Source organism: Dermacentor andersoni, chromosome 1, assembly GCF_023375885.2.
Source record: "Dermacentor andersoni chromosome 1, qqDerAnde1_hic_scaffold, whole genome shotgun sequence".
Classification (NCBI taxonomy): Eukaryota; Metazoa; Arthropoda; class Arachnida; order Ixodida; family Ixodidae; genus Dermacentor; species Dermacentor andersoni.
The window spans coordinates 81,026,872-81,042,916 of NC_092814.1; the positions used below are offsets into that span (position 1 = coordinate 81,026,872).

The 16,045-nt window shown below is 46.3% G+C and overlaps 1 protein-coding gene across 2 annotated transcripts in view; it reads left to right on the plus strand.

Moving 5' to 3' along the window:
* Positions 1-16,045, plus strand: part of LOC126546027 (twisted gastrulation protein homolog 1-A-like) — a 51,340-nt gene that overhangs the window by 18,113 nt on the left and 17,182 nt on the right. Inside the window, exon 1 of one of the 2 annotated variants that reach the window (XM_050194088.3) lies at positions 14,739-15,800. The exons of the other annotated variant lie outside the window; for it this stretch is intronic. The gene's annotated coding sequence lies outside the window, so the exon portion shown is untranslated. Of the gene's footprint in view, positions 1-14,738; positions 15,801-16,045 lie in introns of those variants that run through there. 2 annotated transcript variants of the gene reach the window in all.

A 16,045-nucleotide genomic window follows, 5' to 3' on the forward strand; every position in this document is an offset into this window, starting at 1 on the left:
CGGCAAGTATAGCCGTTAATAAGCGTGCATTTTCTAAGCAATCACAACGCTCGTTCGAACGGGTGAGTGAGGGGCAAAGTAAACAAAAGGAATAGCAATTAAGTGCTGGATCCTACCGGCTGTCGATGCTGCTTCCGTGCGCTAAGAATGCGCCCCGTTCCGCAGTATCATGTCTGTTCGTATAACAAGACATCTGACAGCATTGCATCTTCGCAAATATGTGGCGGCATCGCGTTACGCTTGTTCTCAGGTTTACCTTCTTCCGTGCGGCATGCGACGGTTGCTGAAGAGGGAAAGGCCGCGCGGGAGCTCATTTTTTATTCTTATTCTAAGGAATAACAGTCGCGTGATCAGAGTCCGATGAAGGAAGAATGGCATTCATTTCGCAGCATTTCCCCAGAGTTGAAAGTCGTGCTTCTAGAGGAATGCCTGCATCCGCACGCCTTGCTGCGCAGCCCTTCTCCGAAGGGAACCGCGGATGGTAGGCAGCTGCACGTTTTTCTAGTTGCGTGGTCGGTGGGGTTGTGTGACAGTTCGAAGAGAGCATGGAGTCGCATAGACGACGTGGCCACGTGTGCTGTGTGTAGTCAGTCTAATCCAATGAGGTCTAAAACAAAAGTGCCGGAGTGGCAGCCTCCACAGTTTCTTACCAGCAGAGGTGAAGCCAGAGCTATGCCTTCACCTCTGAAACAGAGTCTTGACAACTGAAGTCTGCTCACAGCTCAATTGCTTTGTCAGTTATTGTGAATGCTAGGTCAATTGAAAAATAACAGGTCGTGTTTTTTTTTTTTTTTTTTTTTGCTAAAACTTTTTTTGGCTGCGTAACTGATGTCACAATGTGCCAGAAAAATCAGACAAAATGTCTAGGCTTCCTTCTCAAACCAGTGACGGGAAGAAAGACGTCGAGTAATATCTGTGCGGCATATTTAACCATCCTAAACCTGAACGGAGTGTAAAGAAAACGCTTCGTACATTCTCCCCTATTCGCTAACGTTTTTTCGTGCCTATGGTAAAATGGCGGTGGTCCGGCTTCACTTTTGGGATCTCCACTCCAGCAGTTTTGTTTTAACCTCCTTTGTCTAAAACCCAGCGCCGTTCGCGCCAGCGATGGTACCGAGCGGCGACGGTTTCTTTCTTCTGCTTCCCTTTCTTCTTTTTTCTTTCGCAAAACGCAAGCTGACACTAAAACCTTCAAAGCGTAACCTTCAAAGCGTGCGCTTCTTCCGTGTCTTTCTCGAGCTTAAGGCGTTACTCAATAATGCGCTTCAGGCGGCGATAATATTGCGAAGCAAGAACACGACGTGATACATTCTGAAGAGCAAGAATAGAGAGCGATGGGTTTAGTAATAGGCTGGAGAGGCCGGTTTTGCAGACAGCATGGCTCGGTTCTCGATGAGCATGGAATAACAATAAGGATGACCTCAAGATAACGATGTGAGGAACTGCAAGAAGGAAATGCATATATATATAAACGCTGAGGGGCACCTTCCCCCCCCTCCCCCCCGAGTATTGGATTCGTTACTGAAACAACGAATGTAACGAGACACGTAGTCTGCTACGTCATCAGAAATCTCACACGTCGCACTGCTGGTTAAAGCGAAGACGTTCACACTGCTTGCAGAAGCAATGTACCATATGGTCGAGTTGCAGTCACATATTGCAAGGCGAGTTAGAAATGCCGTACCTTCATCCCGTACCTTTCGCTGCTTACGTCGCAAGCCAGTCTTTTATATGTTGCTTCTTATTTTCTCAACCAACGAAACTACACTTTGGTATTAAGACGGTGAAGGATGCACTTACAATAATAAAGATCTAGAAATCGCCATTGTAGTTACGTAAGAAAAATAGTATAACAGTGTCAAATAGGTTGCTAAGCTTTCAGTACATATTGCAAGTATTACTAATTTCTTAAAAATAAAAATTGTTGAGAGCCAGCGCTATATGCGCCTACTCCTGTCAGCCCTGTACATAATTCGCGCTGTACCTACAGTCTTGAATAACGTTCAACTTTCCATAAGTTTATAGTAATTGTAGTTAGATTTTATAAATATAGGCTGGTGAGGTAATTAAAAGCGAGTTTTTAAAAAATGCAGCAGGAAACATCGACAGACTTCAGCGATTACTCCGCGGTTATGGACTCATTTTGCTGCGACATCAGCAGGCTTTTGCAGCAGACACCACCGCCTTCCCAACTTGTTTTTTGCGATGCACTTAGTAAATGCCACTATACTGATAATTACAGATTTGAATAATTGTCACATATTTTAGAGGTCAGTGCTTCGACGGTGAAAACCGGCAACATCCGTGACAAGCGTGTTCCCGCTCCGTTCACTTTATATTTTAGCAGGTGCCACGATTTTCCGTTCTATTATTTTTTAATGCAACGTAGAGCGCTTTTAGGACAGTGTTTTGAACTGAAGAGCTTCGCCGCTATATCGTGACTCTATACTTTGGCTAACATGCAAAATGTACGGAATAGATCAGAAGTGTGTGTGTGTGTGTGTGTGTGTGTGTGTGTGTGTGTGTGTGTGTGTGTGTGTGTGTGTGTGTGTTGCATACACTTAAAGTCACAACCAATTCTGACGTTATGGCTTTTATAGGCGAAGTATATGATGATATGTCGTACGTGGTTAAACTCTATCCGGTTGTGACAGTTACTTTTATTCGTCTAGCACCAGGTACAGCAAAGACAACCCTTTGCAGCTCGTTTTTGATTGATGCCACAGCGATGCTTTGGAACACAGCGCTTTATGGCCTTCCCAATTGAAAACAAACCTGTATACCCCCATATTCCCTGTACCCATATTAAGCCCATAAAATTATAAATTATCTTGTATAACAACCTGTATGTTCCCATATAAACCCATATGATCATTATTATGGTTGTGGTATAGGGCTTATATTGCTCTTTTCTAATGGAAATTGAACGCTTCATTGGAAAAATAAAAACCAGCAGGGTCGCGTGCGTTTTTGCGCATTCGTCTCTGAGTTTGAAGTAAAGGGCCATTGGTAATGCGCATACGAAAGTATGGTACTTCATGGCCTAAAAGAAACATCGCGCGTTACTGCGCACCGTCGACACGCCTGGCGGAGTGTTTCACCGGCATCACCCTGGGAATGGGCGAGAGGCCGCTACTGTAGTGCATGGCAAGCAGCCCGCGAGCGCAACTTAAGGTCGCTTTTCTTTTCCTTTTTTAGCCGCACGCAGCAGTGGTCGCGGAAAGAAGTCGCGGCTACTGCCCACTTGTCCATTTCAAGTGGCATGTTCGAGAGAGTAATTGAACACCATCGTAAATATACGCGATAAGAACCGGGGCGTTGCGAATGGACAAAAGGCAAACGCCTCGTGTACGTGACCGGCCACCGACGGCCCGGCCGGCATGCAGATGAGGAGACCGAGCCGGCCTGCGGACACACGCCTTGACCGAAGGCCGGCGAAGCTCGGCGGCAATGCTTGCCAGCGCTGGTCGGCGCCCACGTCGCATGCGCCGAGCTGCAAAACGTTCGTTCAAAGCGAGGAACACTAACGACGACAGAAATCGGCTTTGGGTCGCGTGCGCCGTTGCGATCGCACCCGTAAATACGACGCGTTGCTCACGTGATCGAAGCGTGCGCTGTATGTACAGCCGTCGTCATACGAAAGAGCGCCTTTTTTGTTTTCTTCCTTTCCTTCTTTCTGTTTTGCAGGTCGATGCAACGCTTTCCGGTAACTCTGCAGACCGCGTGCTAGCTTTATGACGCGCTAGCTTGACCGTTCTGCTAAAATCGCCATGTTTTATTGTGACAGTTTTAGTTAGGCACGATCGCGACTGTACCCGAAGTCCCACCCGCGCCGCTGGTTGTCTTCGCGGTTGCGTTAAGGACGCCCGCGATTGTGCAGAACTTGACCGTTTGCGAGTTTACGTGGCTGTGCAGGCTGTACACACTGCTCGCGAACCGCGCTTACCAACGATGCGGACAATGACGTCGCGTGGTATAATATGGCACGTATCGAGCGACAGGCAGGCGATTAGAGGTTAGTTGCATCGCGCTCGCACGCGGCGTCTCGCGGTGCCTGCGCAAGCCGTGCAGATGAGAAACGATCTTGGGGAGCGCCATCTTCCAGAATAAACATGCGGTGGAAAAATGTGCGTCTCGTGCGAGCTAACTTTTTTTTTCATACATGCTTGAGCATGCCAGCCTTCATTTTACGAATTCGCGAAGTTCAGTGGCATTCTTGCAGTTCGAAAAAAAAAAAAAAGGAAGCCTGTGTAAAATGAACCTTTTTTTTTTTTTAATGAAATCAGTGACGTTAAAAAGCGATGAACTTTCTGTACATTTGCGTTCGTTGCGAACATTGTCGGTGGCTTTCTAAAGAATGCAAAGTGCACTTATCAAACCGGCGTATACTTCGCAGACCGGGAACAAGAAAGCGCGAACTGCGCTAATCCTAGCCTAACCATTGGCTGGAGGATCTTGCAGCGCCAATAAAAATGTTAAATTAGAAACTAGAAACTGCTGACCAAAATTCATATCGCTTGCTACTCTGGCAAAAAAAAAAAAAGGATGAGAGAATGATGGTGCCAAGTGTGGTTTCTATCAATTAGCTTCTAGAACAACCGATGACTCGGACTAGGAGTCGTCGAAAAAGTTTTTCTTTTTTAAATCTCTCTTCTATTGAACACCACTCTTAGTATGAACGAGATATGCAGTCACACTGCTTATTTCAGATGCGCAGGTTGTCGTAGTTGAGAACAAGATGCTCTCGTTCATATATACGGTTGTCTATTTATCGTTGTACATGCGGCTGCCTGTTTTAATCACTTATGGCATGCACCACAATTTAACTTGTTGGGCTGGATTACTCTAAGAGGCGGACATTATTTGCACGATAAATCGGAAATGAATAATCGACCAATTAATAAACTTTCGCTAATTAACTTCTAAAGTAATTACCTTGCAGTACATATTGCAATTTACGGATTGTAGCTGGTGACTTCACGAGGCTTATGTACTTGGAACGAATTCTGAGGATGACACCACTTTCGAGATATGCGTTCCCAATGTTTGCGACGAACTACATGGCGTTCCATTTACTATTCTGCTTTAGTGCATAAAAAGTAGAGGTGAGCGAATATCACTTTTTTTTCTTCGAATACGAATAATAAATTTCAAGTATCAAATGGAATAGTCAAACGTAGACGGATATACTTACAGCAGGAATATTTATTTCGGTCAATTAGGTAAGACGCCTGTACTGACTGGTGCAAAAGGGACAGGTGACTATCGAGGACACAGAATCAGTTTTAAACACAAGATGACAAATTGTCAAAAACTGCACGAATAGCCTATGAACAACCGTAAGGCCCATTTACAAACAAGCTTTTCACGGAAGAATGACTGTTGTATGACTAGTTTTCTCTAAACGCTAACGGTTGCCGAAAATAAGAGAAGAAATTCTGGGGGAAATGAGAGAGAGAGAGAGAGAGAGAGAGAGAGAGAGAGAGAGAGAGAGAGAGAGAGAGAGAGAGAGATGCTGAAAGACTTCTATGCCACATGTAAAAGGGCCCGTTGCAAGCAAAACATCACAGCTTGTAGTGCAAAACGTAAATCTGCCGCATGACTACACTGCCCAAAAGACTAAATGACAGATTACAAATTCTGTTAATGTTTAAAAAATGACACTCTGTATATATGCAACAGAGCGGGCGCACCTTGAAAATAAGTTCACCACTGCATTGTTCCAAGCATATAGTGAATACCTAGACATTGTACATTTTCTGTGGAAAAAAGAAAAACACAGGAAGGATGTGCAAGATTTAGTAACAATTTCCTGTTTGACTGGCTCGACTGGCTTGATTGCAATGTACGACTTGCACCGTACGACATCTTCGCTGCAATGCCTCTAAAATCTACAGATGATTGCTAGAGTACGTTCCATTAACCGCCGCTTCATTATACTACTCATTCAAAGAAAATGGAACGAAGGTAGTCAGCCCGTCAGTGAACCGCAGATCTGACGTCATCTGCGCTTTCTTCCGCTACGCTTAAAGAAAAGAAAGGACACAAACACTCGCATGTCACACTATGCGCTGTTGCGTGAGCTTTTTTTTTTTTTTTTTTCCGATCCATCGTCTTGTTTACGCTGCTTTCCAGCAAGCCGTCGATTCATTTCCTGTCCAGACCCCTCATCATCTCTGTAGGCAAGCATGTAGGAATGCATGGGGCAAGGACAGTGTGAACCGATACACTTCGGTCGATACCTTGTAGACGCAAAATTATCTTGATGCAAAATGTCGGCTCGATGTATTGGATAATTGTAGCTGCCTTACTACCTGAAATCAGATCAGCGGCAATGTCGCCTGTCGCGATGTCCGTGACAAAGTGAGTGTTCGTTGCGCACGATTAAGAAGCGGCATTCGAAGCGCTTCGTGTATACAGGGTGTCTTACTTGAGCCAAACATTAAAAATATTAGAATGCCGCGTAGCTGGACAGAACCAAGGTAATGTTGTTTGCCGTCGCTTGGAGATACTCAGATTCTTATTTTTCATTCCGCCTAATTAAATAATTAGTATTAATTAATTAATCAGCTTCTTAAATATTATAATTAGATGGGAAGTGTCCATTAAAAACATTGTAGAGCAACATGAAAAACTTCCGATACAGGTTTCTGTTGCTCAATACGTGCTACATTACAGTGATTTTCCGAGCGTGGAAGAAGCCCACGAATGAGGCCACCTGATTGCCACCATATTTCCTGATTGTTGCGATTATATATTAAAACACAAGCTTCACGACTGTAAATTTATCCTTGCTGGTGATTTCAATACCCCTTGTATTAACTGGAGCACATTGGCTTCGTATGGTCGCGACAGGCCGATTTGTGACTCGCTTATTGACTTGGTTTTGTCGCTATAGATCTGACACAGATTGTTAGTGGCGTTACCCGCGAAAGCTCGATCCTAGACCGTATTTTCCTTAACCAGAAGTTACTACAAAACGGATATGACTGCCAAATCATAGAAGGCCTGTCCGATCACAAGGGAGTTCTGCTGAAGGTTGATGTCACTTGTGAGCGCAACAGACCTGATTTTCGGATTGTTAATGATTTTTCCCATGCTGATGACAATTACATTGTTGATATTCTAGCATCCTCGTTTTTTTCAATGTAGCAGCATTTGCAGTGTGGACGAGTTGTTTGATATGTTTTGCAACATTGTTAAGAAATGCATCTCGCTGTTTGTTCCCAAAAAGTGTGTGAAACGTAACCCGAGGCACCCTTGATATAATAGGGACATTATTCATCTTATAAGGCGCATCAAGAGGCTCCGCAAACGTAAAAACGCGAGTCGGAGCAACCAATGCTCAAAACTGCACCTGCTTCAGTCCGAATTAAAAACCAAAATGCACGAAGCCAGACACTTTTATTTCGACACCACGTTATCAACATTCTTTAAAGAAAACCCATCAAAGTTTTGGAAAACGGTGTTTCCGGCTGCTCACGACCATTTCATCATTCACCATAAACGATCGCCCTTGCTCTGATCCGGTGATTATTTCCGAAACTTTCAACACTTATTTTCAATCTGTATTTTGTCAGGATGACGGCGTCGATCCCCCTTTTTGCGTCAACAACACTTTACCAGAGCTTTCTACTCTCGTTATAACTTACACTGGTGTTCTCAACTTATTACTAACAATTGATACTACAAAAAGTTCTGGAGCTGACGGAGTGCCAAACAAATTTTTACAGCGATACTCTGAATGGAACGCCCGGTACTTGACAGTTATATTTAACAAATCTCTTGAGATGTCGACAGTTTCTCGTGTTTGGAAACAAGCTAACATTATTCCCGTCTTCAAATCTGGCAGCAAACAGCTAATCACTAACTACAGGCCTATATCGTTGCTGCCCACGTGTTGCAAACTTCTCGAGCACATCATCCATAAGCACATCATTCAATTGATCGGCAAATAACTTTCTGTCTCCACAGCAGCATGGTTTTCGAGCAGGATTTTCTACAACAACGCAGTTATTAGAATTCACACATGACATAGCCACATCACTAAATAACCGCGGTCAGCTTGATGCCATCTTTATCGACTACTCAAAAGCATTTGACACGGTAAGCCATAAAAAATTGCTTCTAAAACTTGCTGCAATCTTTCCTGGTAATAAACTAATTGACTGGATATCCGATTACCTGCACCTGCGATTCCAATCCGTCACTTTTAATTACAAAACCTCTTCTATAGCTCAGGTCATGTCAGGGGTGCCGCAGGGCTCAGTTCTCGGGCCACTCCTATTCATCATATATGTTAACGACATTATTGAAGTAGCCAGAAACACAAGTGAAAATACGTCTTTACGCAGATGATTGCGTGATCTATTCCAACATTCGTACTCTTCGTGATCAAGAAGTGCTTAATAACGTATTTTCATCATTTTCAGACTGGAGTAACACATGGCAGATGAGCATTAACTTCAGCAAGACTGTGGCAATGTCTTTTACTAATAAGAAACAGCCCCTAAAATTTACGTACAGCACACAAGGATACAGTATTAACGAAGTTAACGAGTTCAAATACCTTGGACTTACTATCACAACTAACCTTAGTTGGCATAATCACATCAATATAGTCTGCTCTAAAGCGATGCGAAAACTAGGGTGCCTAAAACGAACTTTAAAACACGGCACTAAAGAGTGCAAGCTTACGGCCTATAAATCACTAATTAGACCTGTTTTAGAGTATGCTTCTGTAGTGTGATCGCCTTATCGCATAAAGGATATTTCCAAATTAGAATCCATTCAGAAAAAAGCTGTTAGATTTATTTATGGCCGTTACGACCGTATGTTTTCACCGTCATCCCACGCACACGCTTTATCACTGGACCCGTTGTCGTTTCGTCGCACGTGTGACCGCCTAATCCTGCTGCACAATATCGTACACGGATCGACTAACATTGAAGCGCCTATCTCGCTAACCACACCTACTGCGCGAGTAACCCGACGTACTCACCCATTAAACATAGATCCCTTCGTTCCAAAAATAGATTGCTACAAGTTTTCTTTTTTTCCACACACTGTTGAATTATGGAATAACTTAGATGGTTCTCTGCGTTCATTGCCGACTAATCAATTTCAGAAAGAACTGCCTAACCATGTTGGTTGACATGTGTTCATAAGTTATGTAACCCACCTCTGCTATGTCTCTAAATGAGATAGCAGTATTTGTAAATAAATAAATAAATAATACACGCAAAGGGCCTCGAGCGGCCAGTCGCGCGGCAATTTCGCGAGTATTTGCGGGCTTATTTCACGCTCGGGAAAACACTTTTATGTAGCATGTATTGAGCAACAACAACAACAAAAATTATTGGGTTTTTACGTGCCAAAACCACGATTTGATTATGAGGCACGCCGTAGTGGGGGCCTCCGGAAATTTGGACCACCTGGGGTTCTTTAACGTGCACCTAAATCTAAGTACACGTGTGTTTTCGCATTTCGCCCCCATCGAAATGAGGCCGCCGTGGCCGGTATTGGATCCTGCGACCTCGTGCTTAGCCACGAGGTCGCAGCAACCACGGCGGGTTATCGAGCAACAGAAAGCTGTACGAAGAGTTTTTATGTTGCCTATAATTTTCGCATTGACACTTTTCATCTAATTATATTTGATAAGTTAATTAATCAATTAAGACTAATTATCTAATTAGGTGTAACGAAAAAAATCTGAGTATCTTCAAGTGACGGCAAACAACATTACCTTGGTTCTGTTCATCTACGTGGTATTTGCATATTTTTAGTGTTTGGCTCAATTACGTGGGACACCGTGTATAGTAGAAAGTCAAATAGAATGGTAAAGAACACACAGCTAGCGGCACGACTGTGCGACATTTCAACCACGCAAACGAGCAAGTGCGCACTATTCTAGTGAAAACGTAGGCTCCCGGTTTACCGTCTTTTTGCAGTCATGATCGGATCTGACGGGCAGTGAGCCAAAATTTCGTTTCGGGATCTACAAACCGGATGAAGAGAAGCACTGATGATAGCACGTGCTGGTTACAGGGCCGGATTGTTCCCCACCTCCGGCCGTGTGACAACAAAGGTCACTGCCTTTCTTACCTTTTCTAGATCCACAAAGCTTACCTTCTTCACCATGGAACCGAAACGAAACAGTCAACATACGTTAATTTTGTTCCCTTCTGTATTAGGTTGGCCGACCCCCTGACAGTGCCGGTAGTTGAGAGAGAGAACGTTAAACCGAGTGTAGGTAGGACACTTGAAAGCGGACAGTCACCTTGAGCTCTCGCGCGCGTCGCTATAGGTCGCGATCCGTCGTAGTTTAAACGGTCCGTTCTTCGGAGAAAGTTCTACAGCGGTGCGCCGTGCTTGCGTGGCGCCAGGAAGATCGCTCAGCGGACCTCCGGCGCGCGGTGACGCGGGCGGAGGAAGCAAGATGCGCGAACGAGGCCAGCGCGTGCCGTTTTGCGCGCCCTTGCCTCCGCGGCGGCCACGACATACGAGGAGGAGAGGACGCGAACTAGTTGGTGTCCTCGCCGGAAATGCGCGATATATCCGCGCAATGTCATTCGGGCGCGGCGGGGCGAGTTCTGGTGGCGGCGACAGCGGCGGCGTGTCCATCTCCTCGTGCGGCCGTCCGTGAGGGAAGAGACGGCAGCGAGCGCCGCTGCAGCGTCACGAGCGCGCACGCCGTGGCTCCGCATACTGGCTCGAGCGAAAACGGCCGCCGAGCCTCGATGACGGCCCGCTGGAATGCGCGACGCGCGCGTCGTAAAAACGATGTTCGCGCGGCAGAATGACAGGAATGCCTTGCTGCCGCGCCATGTGGTGCTCTGCGCAGCCGAGGGTGCGTGTAGTCCTTCACCCGCGCAGTGACGAGCTCGCTAGGTCGAAGGGCAATGGGCGACGGTATGCCGTCTACCGGCTTCTCCGAGCCACACCGCGAGATGAGTTTTCGCAGTCGGAACACCTCGGCTGGGAGTGGGGGGTTCAGACACAAAGATATATGTAAAATAAAATTACTGGCTTTGGCCGTCTACGTAAACGTTGCTAAAGCACAAGCCACTGATTAATCGCCGATTTTTTTTTTCTCTCCCTCATTGGGCTGGCAGTAAGGGCAGTGCGTGCATTCACTACGACAAAGGGGCTTGTGCAGAGCGGGTCCATCAAAAAACTTCGGCACAGCTCAGGGTCATGATGAGAAGCTCAAAAGCGTTCCGCAAGTTTAGGCGGTAATACTGAGCTAATAACAGCACATTATTCCTGCATCGAAACGGTGTTTGCACGTGAATGCAAATTTCTCAATGTTTTTCAAACTTCCAAGCAATTACTTCGTATTAATCGCGTGTCACGGGCAGATTCAAAGGCGTTGGGGGCGACCGCAACCTCCCCTGCTTAGGTACTCGACACTTTTCCTAACGGAAGAGGAAAATGACTGCAATCTGTAATGTGCAACGTATAATCACACTTTCTCGAAACTACTTGATTGAGGTGTCATTTTAAGCATAAATAATTCTCTCCCATCACTGATCTGTGTTTAGATTTGTGCAACCTTGAGAATCGTTCAGCTCTTTTCATCCTAATGTTTCGGCGTTGCATGAACGCTCGTAGTTTTAGATACTTTGTAGTTGTGTACATCCGCTGCCGGCAAATGTATTGCTATTGACCGAACGATGAGGCTTTAATATTTAAAGAAACCGCAATACATCGGGGAACATCCTTGGTTTCCCAGAGGCGCTAGGGTAAAAAAAAAATCCTAAGATGCGTAATTGCACAGCTCCATAAGGGGTGTCCCGATTACCGCGAGAACGTATTAAGCATTCCATACGCGTATACTAACAAATACTAATTCGCTTAATCAAATTGTAAAAAATCAGATGATTGGTGCGCTGACGGTAAAGAAACTAGTTTTTGTCGTCCGCTCCTGACTGGCCTGTAAGTCTGACTTTGTTGCATAGGCTTATAACTAGCAGAATTGCTAGTGGGACCAGCCGGTTTTGGAAAATTCTTGTAAACATTTGGAAATGGTCAACTGAAAGGGGGCAGTTTTCATGACGTGACTAACTCTACACACGTATACACGTTTACAAATTCAATTCTTTGTCTAACCATTCTTCACGTTATTGCTTTCTTCTTTCCGCGTCATGATGATTTGGCAACTATGCAAGAACTGAAACAGGGACGCTAATCAGGCCGTTACGAAACTGGATTCTCTTGACAGCCAATCAAAAGTAAGCCTTCCAAACGGGACCGCCTTGGTCAAGATCGGCCGACTTTAGCGCGCATTTTTTTTGGGGGGGGGGGAGGGGGGGAGGAGGGCTGTCCTTCCTGCTATGTAATTGCGCAAGTTTAAAAAAAAGTTACGAATTCTCTCTCAAATGGGATGTCAAATGAACCCCCAAGGCCACCCTTTCCAGACGTGACTCCCTTTCTTTCTTTATGCCTTTTCTATTGGGATAACTGTTAATGGTGAAGGCTCGCTGAAGTAGACCTATTGTGAAGTGACAACTTCGCGTAGCTCGTCTAGAATATTCCGCCGCGCCTGTCACAACTATACGAACGAGCCTGATTGTGTCACTGCTCCCTCTTCTAATGCTACACTCGCTGCCCGATGATTCATACGCGATGCCCAAGCGTTACCCATGCGCATAACCGACGAGCCATGTAGCATCACCAAATATGCGGGCACCTTGCCAATACATGAACGGCAGCGAATCGAGTGTGTATCATCGTCACACTACGCAATGTGCGTGAGCACAAAGGCCTCACGAAGGCATGTGGACACGGCGACGTCTCGTTTCGCCTCTGTCGCCAGGAGTGCTCAAAGCGCGTCTCCGCTGTGTCTGGCAAAACGGACCCTCGTTGTGCTATATGTACAGTGCTCAGCGATTCGTTTACTCGGAGTACATGTCTGCCGGCGCTTTTTCCACCATCGGTGGGCATTAGGGACGCCGACTTGGTGCATTTGTGGTATACGATGAAAGCGAATTTGGAACTGCACTTGCCCCCCCCCCCCCCCTTTCTCTTCGGTGGAAAGCGACTGACAACTTCGACCCTTGCAGATGGGACAGTGGCGACGGCCGTTCTAGTCCGATTTAAATTAGAGGTTCACTGGCGAATGCGACGGTTATTTTCGTCTTGAAAAGCGTGCAAGTTCCCCTCTTTCAGTGTGTGACACTCTGAGCTTTTGAGTATGCGCACCGTCTGTCATCACACACGCACACTTTGCTCACAGCCAAATGCACAACCTTTGCCACTCTGCTCAACAAACTCCTGCCGGGACTATAACGGGTGTTTATTACTATTATTTTTTTAGACAATAGAGAATTTTTCAAAATCTTCAATGGCAGAAAGCACAATTCTAATCTTAGGGCTGGATTACTCAAGAAGCGGACGTTACTTGTCGATCGAGTAATTAGAAATCACAAATAATATTTTTAAATTACATTACGGCACATATTGTAATTTACTAATCGTAGCCGGTGATATTGCACGGTGTATCACTTTGAAGGAATTTTGACAATGACACCAGTTTCCAGTGCGACGAAATATACTTCAGCGTTGCAGTTACTTTTGTGCTTCAATGCGCAAAACGGCGTTTTGTTAAAAAAAGTGGAAAAACAGTGCATATTTACCGCAACTTTGATGGCGCATATCTCGTAACCCTTGCCAACTTCAGAATTCGTTCGAAGTGGATGTGCCTTGCTAACTCAACGGCTACAATTCGTAAATTGCAATAGGTGCCGTAATGCAATTAGTTAGATTAATAGTAATGTTTCGTTAACTACTCGATTATAAATCTAGATTTCTCGTACAAGTAATGTCCGCAGCTTCGAGTAATCCAGCTCGAGGACTACAGTTATGTTATCTGCCACATGCGGCTTTAAAAAAATTCTGTATAGTCTAAAAAAATATAATAAATAATTTTAAAAAAACGTATAGTTCGTGACATGGAATTTTGTGGCCCCGCTGTAAGTCTACGTGAAAAAGAATATATGAAGAACGACAAACGCAAAAGACGAGTGGTTTGCGATCATATATATATATGTGCACAATCCCTGCTATGAAAGTAATATACATCGCGAATGTGAGATTATTTCGACAATATCGGAACAATGCACGTTCGAGCAGGTGGTAGATGTGGTTTTCGTCTAAATCAACAAGCTAACTATTATAAACAACGTAATGGTTACTTTCGGGCACTGCGGCTCCATGTGACACTACGACAAGTACTATGTTGTGGCAGTTAAACGAATTACCACTAACGAACGTATGGTACAAATGTTGATGTGAACAGCGGTAGTACAAAGAAATGTTAGGTCGAATATCATTGCTTAGCAGTTTCATCCAGCCAGGATGCGGACGGTACTTCTACGGTTATGCTAGTTTCTGCGAGTTGTAGGATATATGTACTAACGGAGGTGAAAAGAAGCTACGTGTTCTGTGGACCATACTCGTCTGTTAACAAAAGTCCACGAGGTTACACAGTGAGCCGAGACGATATAGAACGCTGACGATAGTAGCAACGAAGTCCTCATGTCGCAGCTTATCAGAGGCGTGCATGCACGAGTGGAAGGGTTCAACCTCAAGCTAGGTTGTACCAGGTACGGGGGAGTAATTTAAAAAAAAGTATGTAGTTATGTTTAGGCGCATTGAACCAGATTACACAAGCAGCTGGTAAGAATGCTGCAACACAAGCAACAGTGCTTCACAGCAGGCAACCGTAGATGTGGTAAAACGATGCCGAGAACAATACACTGAATGCAAGTAAACTGGCACAACCGTTCAACACCGGTTACCGCGCAGTTGCGCCTCTATATTATGCCAGCCAAGGGTCACGGCGCAAAATGAGACCCTTTCCAATCGGACCTGGCAAATAACCGATAAACTGCGCCAGCCCTCCTTGCTTTCCGGCGTGAGAGATAGAAAGAGAGAGAAAGAGAAAAAACAACCATGGAACCGTCACCTCCCTCACCCTCGCGCGATCATTGTCGTTGGACCTCAAAAGCGCATCACGGCTTTTTTGGAGTTTCTTTTTCTTTTTTTTTTTTTTTCTAGAGAGGAAGTCCGCGTCGAGCGTAGTCCGGTACTGCGCGCGCGTACGGGGGTTCACAAAAAACAACAATGCGGTACTGCGCGTTTGCGCTGGAGTGTGAAGGACGTGCGAGCCGAATGCGTGCCACTTGACGCCGCTGAAGAGGCCGTTATCTACTAAAGGGGGAGGGGGGGGGGGGCGAATCTAATTGGGAGCGCGCCTGTGTCTGGCGTGCTGACAGAGACCTACCTGAGTGCGCCGGAAGTGGTCCCGCGAGACGCACGCGACTAATTGTTCGAGCTTTCGTTGGGCCGGAATGTGGGCGAGATGGACCACCATTTGCCTTGAAATCAACACCTGTGCCGCTTTGCTTTTGTGCCTCTTTGGGCGCATTCCTGCGTCGGCTCTTTCTGGGGACATTGGGAACGACCACCCCTGTGGGAAGCCACCGAGTGCAGGGAGGGGGGCGAAGGGGCGGGAGCGCAGGAATCCTGCACCTGCACTGCCTGGGGCTTTCTTCTTTGGACTCGTCCGCACGCAAGGGGGAGTCGCGCCTTCGGCTGCTGCTCTCCCCCGTCGGCCGAGGCACGCGGCTGGCCGCGGCCCACTTGGCTCCGTCCAACCACTGGACGCTCAACTTTCCATTTTGCGCCCCTCTCTCAAGTTGCGTCGCCTGATAACTGCCTGCGCGCCGCCGAGACCATGACGCCTGAGCCAGCGTGCGCCCGCCGCGCTCGGCCCCCCCCGGCCGACTAGCTGCCAGGTAAGCCGGGGCCTGGGCGCCGACACCACGTGCCGCCCTCGGCCGCCCAATAAACTGCTACCGCCGCCGCGCCGTCTAGCCGGCCTTTTAAATTAGGCGGCTTCCTGCGGCAACGTCAGCAACGTGGCTCGGGCCAGAGTTGGCGGTCTTCGCCGAGCGCGCATGGCCGAGCGCACGCAGGCGCCGCAATCTTTCGTGCACTCGTGCCAGCGCGCTCGAAGGCCGTGTTTTGTTCGGTTTCGCGC